We start from the raw sequence: 14083 nt of genomic DNA, 5'->3' as shown, positions 1-14083 counted from the left end.
AGGAAATCTGAGTGGAGGTTATGCAGGTGTTTTTTTTTTTTAATTTTATGGAAGTATAGTTGATTTACAATGTAGTGTTCAATTTCTGCAGTACAGCAAAGTGACTCAGTTATACATATATACATTCTTTTTCATATTCTTTTCCGTTATGGTTTATCACAGGATATTGAATCTAGTCCCCTGTGCTCTACAGTAGGACCTTGTTGTTTATCCATCCTCTATATACTAGTTCGCATCTGCTCATCCCAAACTCCCGGTCCATCCCTCCCCCACCCTCCCTCCCCCTTGGCAACCACGAGTCTGTTCTGTATGTCTGTGAATCTGTTTCTGTCTCATAGGTATGTTGATTTGTGACATACTTTAGATTCCACATGAGTGACATCATATGGTATTTGTCTTCCTCTGACTTACTTCACTTAGTACGATAATCTCTAGGTCCACCCATGTGGCTGCAAATGGCATGATTTCATTCCTTTTTATGGCTGAGTCGTATTCCATTGTATATATGCGCCACCTCTTTATCCGTTCACCTGTTATGGACAGTTAGGTTGTTTCCATGTCTTGGCTATTGTGAACAGTGCTGCTATGAACAAAGGGGTGCATGGATCGTTCGAATTACAGTTTTGTCTGGATATATGCCCAGGAGTGGGATTCCTGGATCCTATGGTAGCTCTATTTTTAGTTTTTTACTCTCCACAGTGGCTGCACCAATTTCCATTCCCACCAACAGTGTAGGAGGGTTTCCTTTTCTCCACACCGTCTCCAGCATTTGTTATTTGTAGACTCTTTAATGATGGCCGTTGTGACCGATGTGAGGTGGCACCTCTGTGGTTTTGATTTATGCAGGTATTACTAACTGTACCTGTCTTTACATTCTTCTATAGGTTTGAAAATTTTCAAAATAGCTAGGGGCAAGAGGAAGACGTAGGGTGGGTGGGGGTGGGCAGGGTGCGAGGTAAAGTGAAGGGCAGAAGCTCTTGTGAGAGAGACGAGGACCCCAGGGTGAGGCTCAGAGGGGGTGTTCGGTGAACACCTGCCCCACCGGCACACAGAGAACGGGCAATGCCGTACTCTCAGAGGTTCCATAGCCATGGCCGGCCTGCCCGCCTCTCCAGAGAGGTTTCTGGGCTGAAGGACCTGACAGAGCACAGCTAGAGGCAAAGGCTGATGTTTTCTACCGGCAACCGTATTAGGGTTTTGCATTTTTTTAAATCTGTTAAGAGTTTTCCAGTAGATAAAATAAAACCACACGCCAACACAATATAAACAGGTTTTCCTCATCATCACCAAGTGGAAGAAGGTTAGAGGGATCATAGCCCCAGACGGCTGCTCCTCTTAATGTCATGTTGTGGCTTTTTCAGTGAATGTGTGCAAACCCTTTTAAACCCGTGCTGCGACTAACAGCCGTTTCCCCCGGAGTAGAAGTAGTTAGCTCGTAGATGTTGAGAATCAGCCATTCTCTCTCTGTCTCAGGCCATTTGTTTGCGGGAGAGCAGTCATTTGAGAAAATTAGGTTGTTTGGTTACCGAGAGACACTGCCCTTTGCCCTATCTAATTACCCTCTTTTGGAAGGAGAATTGCTTAGTGTCTGTTAGACAGCTCTGCATGCTAACGGTCTTTGGGGAGCTGTTTACAATATTCCCATAAAACAGGTCAAAACAGTTTTACTAGCCTTTTCCACAGTTGCTCTCCATCGCAGTTAATACAGGAAGCGTCAGCATCCTGAAGATGTGATATGTCATAAAAATATAATAAACTGTATTTTAATGATTAAAAAAAGAAAAGAAGATTGCATGTAGCCTGATTTTCAAACACAGTCGTTTCAGGACCACACACCAGTGTTTAGTCTTTTTTATTCAAAGCAGAAGAGCAACTGGGGATTGAAGGTTTGAAGGTATCTACACTTTCTTATGAAGTGATGCTTCTGACTAACTTTTGGTTGTTTATGAAAACTACATGGAAAACAGACCAGGTACTGATATATCTGTACTTCCTGACTCTGCTAGACTTTATTTGTACTGAGTTCTCTTTACTGGCCCTCATTTACCCAAAGCTGCTTGTTCATTCATTGATTCATTTATTCACCAACGTGTGGCATGTCTTTGCCAGGCACTGGGCCAGACAGAGAATAAAATAACCAGGTTCTTTCCAGTTTTAAGATAAGTAAGTCCTAGGGATGTAATGTACAGCGGGGTGACTGTCATTATCGATACCGTCGTGTATATTTGAAGGCTGCTAACAGTAAGTCTTCAACATTCTCATCACGAAGAAAACAGAATTGTAACTTTATGTGGTGGTAGATGTTAACTAGACTTATTATGGTGATCATTTCACAATATATACATGCATCGAATCGTTATGTTGTACCCCTAAAATGAATCCAATGTGATGTGTCGATTATATCTCAATAAAATAACAAGGTGCCTAGGTTAAAATACTAAAGCATTTTATTGAATGTATTAGTGCTTTAAAGTCCACTGTTAGGAGTTTGGTAATAGAGGTGCTTGCAAAATATGTTGGGTCCGTGGGGCGGGGTGGGGGAGGAACTGATGAATTCTGTCATGGAAAATGGAGGACATGTCACAAAGGAGGTCTGGTTTGAGCTGGATGTTGAAAGATGGGGAGAAATGTTCTAGGGGGAGAAACTGGGAAGGATGCGCCAGGCTGAGAAAGCTCGTCCTGTGTCAAGGCAGAAGAAAGGGCAGAAAAATGACACGTTCCATCTGCTGTGACTGGTGGGCGGGAGGTGAGGCCAAACAAGTCTATGGAGGAACAGCATCCCTGCCCCGTGCGCCCGCTGGAGCACACCTGTGGGTCACCTGGCGTTTCCCGCCAGGACCGCTTCTGTCCCAGAGACGTTTCCACATCTTTCCAATACCGTCTTCACATCCATCGGTTCTGCCTAAACTGTTCAGAACCTACTCCATCTCAATAGGCACCAAATAAGGGTTTTCTCTCTTAGCTCTCTCTTTACGTGGGGGGCATTTTAAAGGGCAAGATGGATATTAACAAATGCCATATGCCTTCGAACTTACCTTCAAACTGATGTTAGGTTGACCGTGGAGGTTTACATTTCTGTGGTTTGAAGAGTTGTAGGTTTCTGGGTCCAAAATGTGTTTTGTTTTAGATTTCATGTCAAAAACGATCTCTTGAGAAAGTTGTATAATTTAAAAAGCGGGCTCTGAATAGGAGTTGACCTTATATCCATAATATATGACTATATATGTACATATATATGTATAAATGTGTACACATTTCCTTCTATGTATGACTTTCGGGATAATGTATATATTCTAACATTATTATTAAGGTCATAAGTATTTCTGTTGTAAGTTGGCAGTGATCAATCGTAAAACATCCAAGCAGTTCAAATCTGAATTAATTGATAAGCACATCTCTTTAGGAGTTCCTTTATTTTAATCTCCAAACATAACTCTTCCTGGATATGTGTTTAGGAAATTATGTACACTTTCTTACTTTGAGGATAGTTATTTGTGCACCAGTTCTTTTGCCTGAAGAGGTCTAGTCCCCAGCGGGAAAGAGGAGGCAAAAAGTGTTGAGGGTCCCCAGACCCCCGCAGAGGGGCAGAGAGAAGGAAAGAATTGAACAGAGCTGGGAAGTGCTTTGAATTCTCTCTCAAACTTCTAGATCCCAGTGGCTTCCCACTTTCCTTCCCAATTACTGAGACTAAAACCGGAAAGTTTCTAGAGCCCTGAGGCCAGGCCTCCCCAATCCCCGTTACCCCACCCCCATCCTGTTTTTAAAGGGAAAGTTGCCTAGAATCATTCGCTAAGGAAACAATGGAACAGATTGGGGATGGTGGGAGAGGGGATTGCCAGAGACTGGGGGGCACACCCGGTGTTTTCTTTCTCACTGACTGCTCAACCCTGCAGCTCATTTCAGAAATGCTGGCGTTGACTGTGGAAGTTGACTGTGGAACAGATTAGCCTAAGTAACCTTATTATACCAATAATAACTGCAGTAGCATGGAATCTCAAGGAAATTCAGGAGTGATAATTCTGGGTCATTGGTAGTAATTTTTTTTTTAAAAAACTAGCTCCTTTTGTTTGATAAATGTGACCTGTATTAGAAAAAATATGTCCTGTTGTGCATGAGGATAACAGGTGATTCCACTTCGGATATCTGCTATCATCATCCTTGTTTTATGTTTCAAATACATCATAAAATACAAATATAATATTTATATGTTTCTTCTCGTTGAGGCTCTGCTACTCAGTACCTCTGTGACCTGGTAAAGTTACTAGAACTCTCAGGTCCTCTGGGAAGAAGGATAATAATACAGAACTGGTAGGGGAAGCAGGCATCCAGCTTGGTCACAAACACATCTATTCTCTGAGGGAAGACAAAACATCCACTAAGTGATTGCAGCTTTAAGCCAGGTGTCATATCAAAGGACCTGAGTGCAAAACTACCTGCTTAGCCAAGCAAATGAGGCTTCTCACCCAGGTCCCCACCCACCACCCGTTCCAAGCAGTGTTTGTTCTAAGCGCCTTTGGTGTGGAAGTTCTGGGAGAACCGTTTGTGATGCCTCCACACCTAAGAAAAAATCATGCAGACATTCCATATTTCCTGGAGCCGGATTTGTTTTTAATTGTTGTTGTTTGCCTGTTTTTTACTTCCTTTGTCAAAGGCTGCTCAGGGGGCTGGTAATCAGGCGGAAGGCACGGCTGCTGAATAAATCAGCTACTAGGAGGGTTTTTAATCAACAGACAATGTGATGTTTTTTTCCCCAGAAATTGATTTTGAGCAAAGCATTTTACATCAAAGGGCCTTCATTCAGCAAAAATGTGATTTCTGGGTGATATCTTAGCCTAGATCTGAATCCCCCCTTCTCTTTTTTTTCCCCCTGAATCTATATTTAGAATCCATCAGTCACTTTTCACTGCCATTTTTTTCATTCTCTGCCTCAGGAGCTAAAGGATCCATTTTGTCCATTCAGTTTTCCCCATTTTACTCAGACATTGAATGCAAGCTTCCAGTTATTTGATCCACATGCTTTCTTCTTCAGGTGCTGTGTCACCATGGAAGATTGGCCTAGGTGATTTAGTGGAAAATTAGTTGGACCATAGAAATCCAGTTTGAAAAGCAAATGTGTTATTTTCCCCAAATGTAAGCACCTGGAGAATGATTTTTAACTGTGGCACCTTTACATAGGCCAGTGGTGATAATTTGACCAGGGCTTGGGTTTCCCTGCAAAGACCTGATAAAACCTACTTAATCTGGAGACTTGTTACTTTTCCACAGTCTGTTCACAGCCAAGAGAGTTTTAAAAACAACGGTTTTCTTCTGTTTAGTTCATTCTAAATCCGCATCTTGAGTATACATGATAAATGGTGATTGGGTGCCCAGATTAGCCTAAATAACCTTATTATACCAATAATAACTACAGTAGCATAGAATCTCAAGGAAATTCAGGAGTGATAATACTGGGTCATTGGTGGTAATTAAAAAAAAAAACAACTAGCTCCTTTTGTTTGATAAATATGACCTGTATTAGAAAAAGTATGTCCTGTTGTGCATGAGGACATCTGCGTGTTTACCAGGTGATTCCACTTCAGATATCTGCTATCATCGTCCTTGTTTTATGCTTCAAATAAATCATAAAATACAATTACAAACATAATATTTATATGTTTATAATACTATAATTTATAAATGCAATTTATAGATTATATTTATCATATTATATTAGAAATACAATATAATTGATAAATGCAATCTAAATACTTATAAATTATATTATATGATATATTAAATAAATAATAAAATATTCAATATTTTTTAGAACCTGCTGAAAATATCTGTTATCATTCTTGTATTTTGTTTATTTTCAGTGATGAATCATTTATTCGAACAAGACAAAAATGTCTCCACATTGTTTCCTTTTGTACAGAAAGAGGAACATTTCAAATATATTAGCTTCTCTCTTTTTCAACAGGATTTATTTCAGTCTGGTCCCAGGAACTGCCTTTCATTTTAGGGTTCACGTTTTAGTAACACATATGCACCCATTACAACCAAAAGAGCACACCTGAATTTTGGATGGTCGTTCATTATTATGGTGACCATACCAACCTATGGTAAAAACCCTCTGGCTCTCCCCAACATGTCCCTCTTTTCGAGCCAGCTCTGGCCTTCTTTGTACTAGCCTCTATCCCCAACATCATTATTATCTCCCCTGGTCAGAAATTTGATGTCTCCATTATCTTTTTCATGAACTTTGATAACTCTGTGAACTATTGGAATGTCTCGTCTCTTGACTTTAAAAGCAGCGATTTCAGCAGCTCTAATCGGGTGTTCCAGGGAATTTGTCAGGAACAGAAGGTGACCCCTGTGAAAGGCTGGCCCACGCTGTCACTCAGCACCACCACGATGGGACTCTCACTGCCAGTGAGGACGATCAGGCCTTTCCAGATCATGAGCGCAGAAGACACAGTCATGGCGAAGTTTAAGACCAAGTAATAGAGCTGGTGCTTGTTCATCTTCCTCGGGTCCCCAAAGGTGTCCAAGCCGGACGCAGGGAGATGCGACCCCACGGTGCCCATGCGCACCATGCCGGGCTCTCTGGGGGCCGAGGCGGCCCGCGGGCTCCGGGTGTCACAGACAGCTGCGGAGCACCGGCCAGACCCCCACCCAACGGCCTTCATCATTCTTGTTTTCTGATTAAATGCAGGTGGTTTTCTCTGAATATAAAATTAATATACGCTCACTTAAAAATAATTCAGAAAAGAAAGATTGCCCGTGATTCCACGACCCAGATCTATTTACATTTTAAGATAACGTGTGGAGAATTGGTGATAAAAGATACGGTGACAATATTGCCCTCTGAATAAAGTCCTCTGATTGAGTTCAACTTCAGTTTGGAGGACTTTACTCAATCGATTGTAGACTTTTGACCCAATGCTTGTATTTTATAAGGTGGGTATTTTATACAAGGTAGTGCAGACTGAGTCCTTCATTAGAAAATTTGACTTCTTGGATCACAGCATTTGTTTCCTTGGTCGTCATTTGTACTTATGGACCCGTTCTTCCCCCTTTGTTCACATCTCCCCTCCATTTTCCCTGTGTTCATCTTCGGAAGGATCCTTCTTTCTGGAAGGGACATCAGTTAGAATCCTCTGTGGCAGGAGCCTGCACACAGGACCCAGTCTGGCTTAAGCAAAAAGGAGGTTTGGGGCTCATTGAACTTTCAGGCCCAGGCGTCAGTGACTGGAATGGCACCTCTGTCCTTGGTTTCTCTCCGTCTCTCGCCTCTGCTCCCCCGCCCGCCACGTGTGCTTCATCCTCAGCCCTAGGTGGTGGCACGATGGTGCCCGACAGCATCAGGCTTCCATCCTTCCAAGTTCATGTTCCGTTGCCCCTCACTGACTGTGACTTGAGTGATTGTTCAGCCGTGGATGGAGAGCTCAGGCTGTGGTCTCTGATCCACTGATGGGCCAGACCCAAGCCGCGTGCTCACTCGGGAGGATGAAGAGGCAGGGAGAAAAGTCAGCTCCATGTAAGACACGTGGATTAGGAGGGAGAAAGGTGGCGACTTCCAGGGGAATATCCAAGAGCTGTTACCAGGGGAAGAGTGAACGGGTTTAGGATGGTGGCAGAAAGAGCTGAGGTCCACTTCAGAGGATGACTGAAGCCTTTAGACCTGTGAGCTCTCAGGTTCCTAGGGGGGCTCAGGAAAACACCATACCCCAGGTGTAGGTGCAAGAAGAAATCATTGCAACCCCTCAAGCCTTCTTCCAACCGTACTATGCTTTCTCCCAGCTAGAAGCAAGTGGATTCCTAGTGGGAATGAGTGAGTCTGAGAAAAGATATCTTCCTGGAAATATGTATGTACATTTATGTGTCTAGAAATATGTGTTCATGAGCATGTGTGCTGCCCCTATAATTTTGAAAGTATCAAATCTTTGTCTTTGTTATAAAACCACTCCAGTTACCAGTGTAAAATTAGAATGTTTCAGTGGCGTATGTGTGTGTTATATGTGTTGGTGTATGTGTGTTGAAAAAGCCCATGTGGGCACCAGAGGACTGGCTAAATCTATTTATCACGGTCTTAATAAAATTTGAGTGGCGCTAATGTGCTCAAGGCAGAGGAGAGAGTTTGGCTGGTTTTAGAAACCAAGAAGTTGTGTTCTTGATTTTTTTTTTTTTTTAGCTTGAATATAGTATTGTCAGGTTTTACCACAAGACTAGACACCTTAAGGGAATTTAATGAGATGTTTGAGAATCTTACTAATTGGGGCAAATTAAGATATTAAGATTGAGATTGTATTTTTTTTTTTAAGGAGTAATCATAACTTTTGCTTGGGATCTTAATTCAGTGGAAAGGAAGGTTTCATTTGCCGGTTTGTGAGGTGTTCAACACAGTGTGCGTTACCATTGGCTTTGGCGTTAAAAGTACCCGCGACACCCATCCAGAGAAAACTGTTGTCCTTGTTCTCAGATCTCTGTAGTAAGGATTTTTTTGGTTGTGAATGTCGGAATCCCATCTGAAACTCACATAAGCGAAAGGGAATTTGTTTCCACTCATAACTGTCAAAGGCCTGGATGTTATTAGAAATGATAAGATGCTGGTAGGACTGTGTCTCCTGCCTAGGTATTGGAGTCTCTCCTACCACAGACCAGATTTCACCGTGTAGGCCGGGACATAACAATTGGAAGCCCCAGGCTCCCTTCCTGCCATCTTTGATAACGAATAAAAGGCTGTTGCTTCCTGATCCCCTTCTCTAATTCCATTTCAAAGAACCACCGAGAAGGACTCTTCATTGACCTGCTTTAGTTCAGGTACCGCCTTTTGGACCAGTCTCTGTGGGCAAGGATGAAGTAGCATGGTGGACCAGTTTGGCTAAAATGTGTGTGTCACGGGTGGGCAGATGGCGTGGTTAGAGTGGGGGAAGGACAGACCAAGGAAGGAGGGTGTGGGTTGCTATCAGAAGAAGTCAAAAAGGAGTGCGCGGCAAGCCAGTTATCAGTGGAAAGAGTTGATTTCTGTTACCCACGATGCTCGTATGAGCGCCTCTTCAGAAAGCAGACATCTCAGAGACATGGGTCCTTTATCACACTCTCTGTCTTCCCCATGAAGTAACGGAGCCTCACTGGAGGCACAGATCCAGGAGGAGGATCGAGCAAGGTGGAAGGTTAAAAGATCTACTCTCTCGGGGAATTACATAACCAACATCTTTCAAGGTGTGAAAAGCTAGCCCTTCCATCTGAGTAGTTGATCGAAAATGCTTTTATCTTGGATTTCACTCTTCCCCTTAGGTTCCATTCACATTGGGCTTTCTAGTTTCCCAGGCCTGTTTTCATACACCATTTCTTTCCAACTGTACAGCCTCTTCCGAAGGTCTGGAAATAGAAGTTCAGAGAAGTTTGGCCCAAGGTCCCAGAGCTAGGAAAGGGCAGAGGCAGGGTTTAACTCCGGTGCTCACCACACCACACCAGGCTCTCTTGGTCGTTAGGTTCTGTTTTCATCTTAGTGTCACGAGTATTCACTGCTAAAAGCCTACACCAATCTTACTTTACCTTCAACGTGTGTCTTAATCAACAAGTGTTAAGACTAGCGTGTTTATTTCAGTCATTTAGTGGCAGGATCGCCTAGCCACTTCGAGCACAGACTCTGGACTCGGACTGCCCGAATTCGAGTCCAAACTCTCTAGTTCTCAGACTTCAGGCAAGTAACTTAACCTTTGTGAGTTTCAGTCTCTCTTCAAATGGGAAGAATGATAAGACCTATCTTGTAAAGCTGTTCCGAGAAATGGAAAAGCTGATGGAGATGAAGGAAAGCTACTTCATCAAGTACTCTGATTTACATTAGCACCCTCCCTCGCTGGTACAGGGTGAGTGTATGAATATCGGCTTGAAAGGTGCTAATAACAGATTCAGGCCAGCGGCTTATTTTAGGTCAGTGTACATATCTTTACAGGATACCCACAGGTGAAAGATGTATTTGTGACGGAAGGAGTCTGGAACATGTTAAGAAAGGTTTCTTAAGAACTGTAGGCCATAGGAACTTTAGGTTTGATTTTGACTTTCGGAGGTGGGTTAGGAGTCCTTAGAACAGCAAGTTTGTGGTTTAGTGTTTTCTGCCTTTGAATTAGGAGGTAAGTGATGAGTCGCTGAGGTTTCTGAATATGGCGAGACGTGCTTCCAACTGTCCAACATGTTTTCCATGACATGTTCTCTTACACGAAAAGCAAGGACATGGTATGTCTTGTGGATGTTCAGATGTTTGTATCCCCAGGTCGGGCTGTGTCTTGTTACATTTTTGTAGGATTTTTAAATGCTTAGCAATTCACTGAGACTTTCAAATGTTTGGATTTTACATTTCCGTCAGGTGACACAGACATCCTTGCGAATTAGTGAAGCTCAGGGCAGTTTTCCAGCAGAAAGTGAAGCTGCCTCTGTGAAATGAGTAAATTTGTAGTAAATTTGATTAGTACAAATTTAGTTATAGAAAGTGAAAAAGAGAGTATTCTATTATAGCTACTGAATGGAGACTCTGTTCTCTAATAGTTACCTTCTAAATGCTTTGAAAAGGTCCCTTGTCTTTGTTTAATTTGGCCGTTATTTGAGAGAATAAAAATTTAGCACCTTTGAAAGTGGGGCTTTGAGACACTTTTATTTCTGAGTTCACATTTGCTTTATTGTTTCCCTTGATTCAGGCACCACAGTGAGTATGTGAGCCAGATGGCTGTTCTTTCTAACATTCATCCAGATTTCAGTAGAATTTAGATTCGTTGAGCACAGCCTTTAAATTGTTTTTCCCTTGGACTAATACAAATGTTTAAAAAAAGAAATTCATCTTAGAGAATTGAGACTTTTCACTTTGATTTCAAGGCTTAAAAAACAAATTTAGGAACACAAATCAAAATGAAGAGTGTTAGAGCGTCGGTGTCATACGATTATTTATAAATAAAATATTAATATATGATATATCAATAAAATAACCTTTAAACATGCTCTATTAACCATCTTCATCCGGAGGTTGATACATATGCAGCCACATGGACGGACCTAGAGATGATCATACTGAGTGAAGTAAGTCAGACAGAGACAAATATGAGATGACATCACTCATGCGGGATCTAAAAAAAAATGGTACAAATGAACTTATTTACAAAACAGAAACAGACTCACTGACATAGAAAACAAACTTACGGTTACCAAAGGGAAAGGGGGTAGAGATCAATTAGGAGGTAGGGATTAACATATACACGCTATTATATATAAAACAGATAATCAGCAAGGACCTACTGTATAGCACGGGGAACTCTACTCAGTATCTTGTAATAACCTATAATGGAAGAGATTGTAAACAAAGAAAAAAATATATGTATATAACTGAATCACTTTGCTGTACACCTGAAATTAACACAACATGGTAAATCAGCTATATGTTGACAAAAATTAAAAGAAAAATTTCTATCTGGCTGATGAGCATTTACCTCCCAATAGGGTCTTGTGTTTAAATCCTTTTAAATAAATCTGTAGGATCTTTGGGTTTTCCACAGCTGTTAGTATTAAACACCATGTAATTATGTAGATCAGTGTCAGCCTTTGCATCGTGCTGCCTGCAGTACATGTTTCAGAAGTCAGTCGCTGCTGTCAGTCCCCACATTGGCGCCAGTGTGGTCATGAGGGGTCTCCTTTGACTGAAGGCCTCAGTGAAGTAGGCAGAGACTTGAACAGAAAGATCTGTCCCCTCGAACACATCCTTGGTCACCTTACCCTCTACTGGCTGACTTTGTTGCACATTAAATGAGCAAGATGGATGCAAGTCAAAGGACTGGGTCAGAATAAAGCTATTATGTATGAAGAAAAAATGAGAATGATTGAAATGTTAAATCAACATTCAGTACCAAAAGTTTTAGGAGGAGCGTTCATTTTGTTCAAGTTAAGGTTCCTATTTGCTAAGTCTTTGGAAATCTCTCTCTCTCTACACACACACACACACACACACACACACACACACACACACACACACACACACACACACACACACACACGTCCATACATATGCGGAGCCACTGCCACGGGACTGGGGACTCCAGTCTTCTTGTTTTTTAAATTCAAAACATGTCCCCCACCCACCAATTCTTGTGGTGTCCAGTAGAAAGCAAGCACAGTGTGTGCTTTTCCAGTAGAAACTTAGGGTGGGGAGTGAGTTCTTGCTGTTGTACTTGCAGCAGACACTTTCAGAGCATTGAGATTGGATTGAATTCTGAATTCAGCACATTAGAGATGGGGACACATTTTTTGTCTTCATCAGAGTCATTCCTTGTATGCCAAGGAAAATTGTGTACTTCGATTCATGACCACACAATGTTTCCTCGTATTATTACATGAGTGTCTGCATATTTGGCTTCGTACAAGCAGGGTAAGGAAAGGGAAAGCCTCAGTGATTGTGAGGGGGATTGACAAGGACCTACCACCCAACACCCAACAGAGGACATTGCCTGATTGGGTCTCTGATCCCAGGAAGCTTAGAGTTTTCCGTAGGAGCTAAAATATGCACAGAGTGTGCTTAATAGAAGAGAGTGGAAGTGTCTTAAACAGGGAAACAGAGAATGTGCTTCAGGACTTGAGTGTTGGAAGATGGTGTTCTTTTTTTTGAAGATTGTGTTCCTACCAGGGAATCACAAAAGGAGTGCGGGAGAAATTAGATGTGATCCTCCAACAGTGGGAAGGAAAGGCATTCTAGGACTAGGGACCAGGGAGACACAGATGTGGCAGGAGGAGAAGCATGATTTCTGTAGAAGAATAGTGAGGAATCTTTTTACCCGGTGTTCAGGGAACACTAAGAATTCGTGGCAGGCAGGTGTAGAAAGGTGGGTTGAAGGAAATGGTGGACAGATAGAATGCCAGATGAAAGAATTAGAATTTAGAGGCTGGAGACAGATGGTCTGGAAGTACCTTCTCCGTTTGGGGTGGGGGCTGCGATAGAGGGGTTCCAGTAGGAGCAGCCTTAACTCAGAGAAGGCTGGGCACGCTTCAGCTTAGCAGGTGAGGGATGTGGGGAAATCTGTCCATTTCAGCCCAGAGTTTCAGGGGACAGAGAGAAAGTGAGGGGAAAATAGGGAGCGGCTGAGTGGGGATTTTGGTTAGGAGTAGAGAATTCCAGAACTCGATAAAAATACCAGTGAGAGAGGGGATAGAGGTGGGTGGGGGAGATGCCCTCTGTTTCAGGCAGTGACTGGGGAAAACCATTCCTCTCACATCGCAGTCTCCCTGTACCTGGGATTTAGGTTGTAAAGACATTTGGTGAAGAGAGAAATGCAGAGGCAGAAGTACGCTTTAGAGTCCTACAAGTCCCCTGTGAGATACAGAATGTGTATATAGCGCTGAATCCGTCCGGTGCACAGAAAGTAGCTGGCTTGTATTTAGAAGTCACTGTGTGTATTTTGAAGCTAGACTCCCGTCTAACGGGGCAAGGCGTCCGTCCTGGGAGGACAGAAGCTGTGAGAGTGGTGGCAGGATGCGGTACCTCATCCCCCGCCCCAGATTCCCAGGGGGACACATACTCATCATCACCCTCCCTCTTCTTTGTTTAGTGGTTGTTGTTGAGGACGCAGAGTTGAATTTGGAAATCGTGGCGAGGATGTGACTTTGCTGTATTTGTTCTCTCTTTCAGTAGTAAGCCTGTAGGGATCGAGGGCTTGATCTTGGTCATAGAGCCGGGGCACCCGATTCTTTGTGTGTATGTGTGATACTTGCTGTCAGTGGTCTTCATAGTGATTTTTAAGCCATTTCACACGGTACTTTAAGCGTTAAGCATACCTTATGAGTCTTTGTTAGAGCTTAAGTAGTAATGAAACGTCTCAGATTCATTCTCGTTCAGGAGACATTCCTTAAATATCTTTTTGGTACATGCCTATCATCATTTAAATATACGCCAGACCCTGAAAGTCACAGGGATTCGTCAGACAGGGGTCACGTCCTCAAGGATCCGCTTGGCCAACAGAATCTCTTCTTTTTCGATTCATGTTACTCTCATTTATTTCATCAGGGTAAGGTAAGGTCACACACACACACACACACACACACACACACACACACACACACACAC

At 42.6% G+C, this 14083-nt stretch overlaps 1 protein-coding gene and 1 pseudogene across 1 annotated transcript in view; one reads left to right on the top strand and one right to left on the bottom strand.

Moving 5' to 3' along the window:
- CACNB2 (calcium voltage-gated channel auxiliary subunit beta 2) overlaps positions 1–14083 on the top strand; it is a 405711-nt gene that overhangs the window by 23768 nt on the left and 367860 nt on the right. The gene's annotated exons all lie outside the window — the stretch shown is intronic.
- Positions 5998–6575, bottom strand: LOC114904162 (annotated as a pseudogene).

The sequence above is a fragment of the Monodon monoceros genome, unplaced genomic scaffold (assembly GCF_005190385.1).
Source record: "Monodon monoceros isolate NGI ecotype Baffin Bay Population unplaced genomic scaffold, NGI_Narwhal_1 Super_Scaffold_21, whole genome shotgun sequence".
NCBI classification, from domain to species: domain Eukaryota; kingdom Metazoa; phylum Chordata; class Mammalia; order Artiodactyla; family Monodontidae; genus Monodon; species Monodon monoceros.
The sequence above is the reverse complement of the archived record's forward strand: the minus strand, read 5'-3'. Positions and strand labels throughout refer to the sequence as shown.